Below are 7,989 nucleotides of genomic sequence, written 5' to 3'. Positions count from 1 at the left end.
AAAAAAAAAAAAAAAAAAAAAAAAAAAAAAAAAAAAAAAAGGCCATGACTTTGAAAGAGGCGGGGGAGGGAGTATATAGGATGTAGGAAAGGAGGTGATAGTATAATCTCAAAAAACATATTAAATGAGGGAGTACAAATGGTTAATAAATATATGAAAGCAATGTGCAACATTTTTTTTAGCCATCAGGACTTAAACCAGTCAAGATGGTAGTCATCAAAAAGCCAACAACAAAGGCTGGAAAGCTGGGAGGGAAGATCTTGTCTACTTCCTTCTGGTGTGAACGTCAATTAGTGTGACCACAGTGAGAACAGCACGGAGGCTCTTCAAACAGCTAATAGTCCCCGCGCTGGAGAGCTGGAGACAGAAGGGTCATGCGTTTGCGGCAAACCAGGGCTATACAGCAATTTCCAGGATATCCTTAAATCAATACTAAGACCGTATCTTAAAATGAAAGAAAAAAGACTAGTGCTAGAACTGCTGAGCGATCCAGCTGTTCCCCTCCTAGGAACGCTGGGGATCTATCCAAGTGAATTTAGGCCAACCTACTACTAACATGCCTTGCACACCCATCGTTCACTGCACACTATTCACAATGGTCAAGATATACAAACACCCAATATACTATAATAATAAATAAACAAAAATTTTAAATGTTTTTAAAAGAAAATGGGGTCTATGTATCCAGTGGGGCATTATTCAATCATATAGAAGAATGAAATTATCTCTTTTCCAGAAAAGTGAATGGAGCTGAAGTTTGTGTTAAGCAAATTATACCAGGTCAGATAGACAAGTGTCATGTTTCTCTCAAATACAGAATTTAGGAGTCGGGGCTATGGAGATATGCCATGGAGATAGAAGGAGACCTATTTGAGAAAGAAAGACCAGAGGGAGAGGGGACAAAGGAAGTGGGACATAAATATGATCAAAGTACATAGTACACGATGAAACCCACAATTCTCTACAATAAATATATGTTAATAAAAAAGAGGTGGCACCCAGTGGGAGGTCTTTAGATCACTGAAGGGGAGCCCTCGGAAAGTATAGTAAGACCCAGTTCTCTTCTGTTTCTTGGCCTTGAATGAGGTGGTTCACCCCGCCATGTGTTACAGTGGTGATGTGCCAGCTCAGGTTCAAATTAACAGGACCAGTTGATGACGGATTAGAAGTTCCAAACGTGTAAGCCAACATAGACCTTTTCTCTCTATAAGCTAACTTTCTCCAGTTTGGTAACAGAAAGCTGCTTCACACACCAGGCAGTCTTACATGTCCAAGGAGAGTACCTCCTACCCACACAAGAACGTCCATTTTCACCCTCTCTTTACTCTCCTCATCTACCGCAAAGGGTGAGAAAACACCCACCCTTGCTCCTCCGTTCCTATGACTGCTTTTCGTTAATGTACCTGCGGTGGTTGGCCATACCTTAAGTCCACTCCTGGGTACAGTAATTCAAACTAGGCTTTTTTTTTTTACCTAAATTAAACATTTCAACTCACAGGGGTTTCAAACAGTCTTAACTGGGATTCTGGGGTGGGGTGGGGAGGCGGGGTTTGGGAGAGGGAGTGATTGCTATTTGTTGATTTGTTCAGTCTGGGGTTTTGAAACAGAATCTCATTATGAAACTCAGGATAGCCTGGAACTCATGATTCCCCTGCCTCAGCTTTCAAAGTGCTGGGATTCCAGGCATGTGACACCACGGCCAGCGCCCCTTCATATCTTTTGATGGGCAAGTGAGCCAGGGTAAGAGAGTAATTTTTCTATTCAATCCATTCCATAATCACAACTAGCCCCGCCTCCAAACTACTAGCCCCCATACTCTGCCCCACCCCACCTCACCCCACGCCCTTGTGGTTTCTCAGGCCAGACGGCAGATTACTCATTGCATCCTTAAACAGGGAAGCCAAGCAGCCTGTTTTCCCTGAGCAGGTTCAGGGATTTCTTTTTTTTCTTTTCTTTTCTTTTTACCAAGGGAGAGAACTAGCTTCAAGGAAATGAGGAAAGCTTACCGAGAGGAGAGGCAACCTTCCTAATTAAGTTCTTACCTGTACAGTAGGGACCATGCTAAAGGCTGGGCAGAGAAAGGCAAACGGCAGCGAATGCCTCTGGTTCTCAGCCCTTGGAGTTTAAGGGAAATGAAAACAGCAAGAGCTAATCTATGGGCACACAGACATCAAACAGCTGTGCAAACATTGGGCAGCGGCAGAAATTAAACCCGAAAGTAAATAAAGTATTTACGTTGTGTAAAAGTTGCCCCAGCTGCCGTTATTCTCTACTGGGGCTCAGGAGAAGACCCGGAACAAGGGGAAAGCGCTTGTATTTTTTTCTGTAGGGGATGGTGTCTGCAGAAAGGAGCAGAAAGGTCACATGTGGCTCAGGGAACAAAGACAAACTATTGCATAAAGCCTCCAGTGCTGGCGCATAACCTCTGAACCTCGGTCTTCGGGATGAACTGAGTTCGTTTCTCAGAAGTAGCTCTTCCATGTCAGACCAGGCCCGTAGGAATCTGTGTCAGGAACTAATTTTAAAGTGTTAGGGATGGCCCCAGTGGTCAGCCACAGCTGGAACTCAGTGAAGAGGCCTGAGAGCTGTCACCTGAACAGCCCTGCCTCAAAGAACAGCTTGATTTTCCACATGCACTCAGGGCCATCAACTGAGCTATAGTAGCCCACTGCCACTGGAGCCCCCTGCCTGGTAGCCATGTATCGTGAAACGCCCCTCAGCCTTCCTAAGGAGGAAGCTCTAATCAGTGAGATGCCTGGAGTATGGGACACATGAATGATTGATGCCCTACTAAGCTGCTCCTGAATCCTACTTCAGAAGTTAAAAAGGAGGAGTTTTTGTGTTTAAGTGAAAATAATGGTTTGCCCAGAGACATTACGTATAGTAACCTATACAACTGAACAACAATACAGGTTTTTAAAAGAAAGAAAACAATGTACAAGCTTTTGGGTACAAAATTAGAAACGGTAGTAACATGAAAAAAAAATCCAGAACCATAATTTAGACATAATCACTGTTAACATTTTAATATATAACCTTGTATACATAGATTAAAAGCTTTTTACTGGGACCAATGAGATGGCTAAGTAGGTTAGGGGACTTGCTGCCAAGTTTGATGGCCTGAATTTAATTCCCTATGCCCACATGATAGAGGAAGAATGGACTCCTGCAAGCTCTCCTCTAGTGTACGCCTTGGTATATATGTGTGTACTTGCAAATCAATAAATAAAATATAATTGAACAGTGATGATTTTTTTTAATTACATCAATAAGATCATATTGGAAATAGTGCATGTAATCTATTTTTTCCCTTAGTGGTACTGTTTAGTTTTTCATGTCAATAAATGCTTATACTATTTCTATGTAATTATATATCCATACCATACTCTCTTTCATAGTCACCCCCCAGCAGTGATGGATAGCTCATCTTTGCTGCTAAAAGTGTGTGCACACTATAGACTTCTGAGAATTAGAAATCTCTCCTATTAGAGATGCAACTCAGAGGTAGAGACCTACCTAGCATAAGGTCCAGAATTCAATCCCTGGCAAACACACACACACACACACACACACACACCACACACATGCTCCAAACCAAACAAACAAATAGCATTCCCTCACCCTAGCTGATACATAGAGCTCAGTGCTTAGTTACAGTCTCAGTGTGTAGCCCAGGCTTGTCCCAAAGTCAAGCTCCTCCTACTTCAGCCTCTTGAATGCTGGGATTGCAGATACCATTATGATTGAGCTGGAAGATCTGTCTCTTAAAACCTTCTCTGCAAGCCGGACGTGGTCGCGCACGCCTTTAATCCCAGCACTCGGGAGGCAGAGGCAGGCAGATTTCTGAGTTCGAGGCCAGCCTGGTCTACAGAGTGAGTTCCAGGACAGCCAGGGCTACACAGAGAAACTCTTGTCTCAAAAAAAGCTTTTCTGCTACCTACACTTCCCACTTTCACATGGGAAGCCCTGAAATGAGCTTTAAAGTTGATGTTATGCTCAACCCTTGCTGCATCCAGTAAGGGATGCCCCAGAGTTCATGCATGCTCCGATAGAAACGCTACAGCTTTTTAACTGAATGAAATCCTTGAGCAGCCAGGAACAGAGTTAATGCTTCCTGATACTAATTCCTCCCTAGATCTAGTTTATTATAGGAAACAGATTCAGTTCTTAGTGTATTCTCTTAGGACCTGATCTACATAGTCATTAATTTTATTCTTGAGTTTCATATATTTCATCCATGTTTTTGTTTGGATTCCTGTAAACATAAATCTATTTAGTTCATAGTTTATTACTGCATGCTCATTAAATTAACCTTCTGAAGACATCAATTTCTTTAAATGCTCTGAGCTGGAGAGATTGTTCAAAGGTTAAGAGCATAAACTGTACTTCCACAGGACCTGAGTTTGGTTTTCAGCAGTCATGTCAGGTGGCTCACAACTTCAGCTCCAAGGGAATCCAACTCCTCCGGCCCACAAGGCACCTGTGCTCATATGCCCACACCGCACCTTATACACTCATTCAAATCCTTTTTTTTTTTTTTTTAATAGCTTCTAAGCACTGTAATTGTGAGAAAGGGTTCTAGAATTCAGGCTGGTGTATTGTAACCTACAAAGAACACATAGTTGTTCTAAAGTGTCGATCCTTTTTCAGCCCAAATAAATGTGCCTCTGAACTGTTAACCACCTGTGAAAAGCTGGGCCCAGAAGTAAAGTTTCTGCTTCAATGAAAGAGACAGAGACACAGAGAGAGAATATGAACCAATTGCCCTAACTATACAGAAGTGGAGAAGAGAGGTCTGCCATGTCACGGCTACCAGATATGCAAAAGTGCTAGTTTGGTTCCCACCAGAGACCCAGGGAGCTGCGTTAGGAAAAGGATTGACTGCTTCTATTCTTCCAGCCACCCACCTGGAATATGAAGGATGATCATCTAGTCTGACTCCTCCCATTGCAAAGACATAAGAATGAGTTCCTTCACATTATTACTTCAGGCTACGTTTTATAGAGCCTATATGTTCACTCAACCAACTAAGAAGAGGCAACTCTGCCAAGGGTGCTTCCTTTCTCTATGGCTCTCTTGGGGGGCGAGAACTCAGTTGTTCAAAGCAAGCAAGCATGAGAAGGGGGAGGCACTACCTACTCAGACATAACTGGCATTTCAAGCTCTGAGCAATTAATAACCAGCTGCTTGAGTTGGAAGCTGCCATACCTATCACAGTCCTTATCTGTCTGTCTGTCTGTCTGTCTGTCTGTCTGTCTGCCTGCCTGCCTGTTCATCTATCTATCTATCTATCTATCTATCCATCTATGTAATGTGTTTGGGTGTTTTGCCTCCCTGTATGTCTGTGTACCATGTACATGCATAATCTTGCTACTTCAATTGCTCTTGCAAACCTTACTGATCCTGCCTTCTTTCTAGAAAAAAAAAAAATCACCAAAACCTCCTTTTCAGTCTTCAAAGGAGTGAAACGGTTTTAAAAGTAAGACACAAAGATATTTATAAAACGAAATATGGACCAACAGCTCTAACCAGGAGGGGAGTGATTTTGAACAAATATTCAATTGTTTTCCGTTACTCCATCTGGGTCTGTTCACAGGGAGTTTGGAACCTCTTCCTGACAAAGGATGGAGGACCTCATTGCACCCCTGGGAGGCCCACAGGAAAAGGGAGGAAGGAGGGCAGTATTTTCAGAACATGGTCAATAATGCCAAAATAAAGATAACATGCAGTTTAAAGAGAGGCTGGGACTACAAACCCGCACAGGGAGCCAGGAAGCCAGTGTATTGAGCTAGGCAGCAGAAATGGAAGCCAGAAAACGGAGCCAGCAGGCAGAGGGACAGGAAGAACAAGGCAGGGATGAGGTCAGCAGGGAAAGTTGTCCTGGGCAAATACTTGGGACGAGGGTTCAAGTCATCTAGCTGTATGCTTGTACTGCAGGGTGTGGGGATATGTTCTCATTGAAGGGCTAAGAGGGACGTGTTGGAAAAATGTCAACCAACTTGATACGCAGTCACCTGGGTTCTAGGCACAGAGACAGACCCAGGGCGTGGCATGGTATTAATGTGAACAGTTAGGCATGAGGCATAAGAAACGTTCCATGTGGTTGTTCAGATAAGCATTCACATACACGAGACACTTACTTTGCTCCATGCTAAGCTATTCACATTAATTATAAATATGTCACTTAGCATTTCCAAAAATAGACTCAATTAAGTACAATTATATCTGCTTTGTAGCCTGGAGACATGAGAGGAAGGCTGGATGGTTTCCCTAACACCGCATGTAACTGGCAGCGCTATGGTTAAAAGTTAGGTCTCTGGCCCTTCAGAACCCGGATCTTCTGAAATTTGATAGAATAAGATATGCACCTTCATCCTTCCTCTCGGTCTTCTGATTTAGTCATTCTGGGGCAGAGCCAGCACTCCACATGTTAACATCCACAACTGCTGGCACTGATACAGTTAGCTGCTCAGGTACCCAGGCCAGACACATCAGCAAAGATTGACAACATGTAGGAAGATTGACAGATAGGAAAGAAGACTGATATTAAAGTCATATGTAGAAGAGGATTCACCATCAAAATCACAGACTTGAAAGCTTTAGAATTCCATGATAGTCTTTCTACTTACTTTCCTCCCCAAACAAATGTTTCCTGTCATTCAGAAGCAGCCAAAAGTTAGCCCACCCAGTGCCTAGCAGAATCAACCTCATTGGCTTAAGCCCCATAGATCCCACTCAATGCTCAGCCCTGACTCAGGGCTATAGACTGACCCTCTCTTATTGTTATTAGAACCATTCGACGTCAAAGATCTCCGCTAACCTGCAGAAGTGGTCCGTGCCCAGGTGGGAGATTCCCAGCTTACTGGTTCTTCACCTGAGCAACAGTACAATAAGCACTTGCCTTTCCAATATCCCCAAAGACAGCTTCCCTATAGCAGGGCCAATTCTCACAACTGCCCAGCGAGACAAAACACAAAGATAGAAATCACCGCTAGGTCCCCCAATACCACTGTCATACAGGATGCGCATTTCTCTTACTTTTGAGAAACTCTCGAATCCCTGGCTCCAGCTTGAGGGGTGAGATCAATCTTCCTTGCGAGATTTTTTTTCTCTCCAAAGGTACCCCCCTTTTAGAGCTGAGAGATTTTCTTAAAGAGATAGCGGGATGTTCCTTCGGAGAAACCCCAAGAGGCTAGAATGGGTTGCTTTGCAATTTTCATGTCTCCAAATGAGAACAAGAAGGTCACGGGGCGACTGATAATCTCCATCAGCTGGAATCGTCCATGTTTGTGTCCTCTTTCAGTTTCCCGAGTCCTCTCTCTGCTTTCTTTGCTGCCTTTCCACTTAAGTTTGTCTGTAAGCGCCTTTGTGGCCTCCACTGCAGGCCTCAGGCCAAGGCAGAAAAAAAAAAAAAAAAAACGGATTCTTTTCATCTATTCAAGTGTGATCTGGGGCAGACAAGACTGCTGCACAGGCAAGAGGCACAGTGAAGGACTCTGTATTCAGCATTCAGTCCACAGAGCCTATCTCGGGGCCTGCCCTTGGCAAAGCCAGCACAGTGACCAGGGCCATTTGGCAGAAGCAAGAATGCTACTGCTCTGGCCCCTCCTGTCACCTGGACAGGGCATCCTGGTCCAGAGAGCAGGATCTGGGCATCCTGTTCCAAGCGCATCTCCCAAGTTTGTCTCCAGCTTTAGAAGCATCCTTTAGCTGTCCAAACAGCAACTTTATTTTTTATTTTGAAGTGCTAGGTGAATTGGGAGAACGTTATAGTTACTATCTATAGAAAACATTTGCATAATGGTACCTGAATGGAGCATTAGTATCAAATGGAGCACACTTCCTGTCTTCAACATAAGAGAATGCGGGCCTCAGAAATACCAGCAGGAGGAGGACACTGGGTGAAAATGAAGGTTGAGTGCTCCAAGGATAAGTTTCCTGTGTGTCTAATTTACTAAAAATCTGGATAACCTTATAAAAAGTGTCGGG

General features: G+C 43.6%; 1 protein-coding gene across 1 annotated transcript in view; it reads right to left on the bottom strand.

Moving 5' to 3' along the window:
- Nucleotides 1–7,127, bottom strand: part of Arhgap32 (Rho GTPase activating protein 32) — a 231,681-nt gene extending 224,554 nt beyond the window's left edge. The window contains exon 1 of the mRNA XM_029543772.1: nucleotides 7,039–7,127. The gene's annotated coding sequence lies outside the window, so the exon portion shown is untranslated. The remainder of the gene's footprint in view (nucleotides 1–7,038) is intronic.
- Nucleotides 7,128–7,989: the final 862 nt, after the last annotated feature.

The sequence above is a fragment of the Mus pahari genome, chromosome 10 (assembly GCF_900095145.1).
Source record: "Mus pahari chromosome 10, PAHARI_EIJ_v1.1, whole genome shotgun sequence".
Classification (NCBI taxonomy): domain Eukaryota; kingdom Metazoa; phylum Chordata; class Mammalia; order Rodentia; family Muridae; genus Mus; species Mus pahari.
Note: the sequence above shows the minus strand (reverse complement) of the source record. Positions and strands in the feature narration are given on the sequence as shown.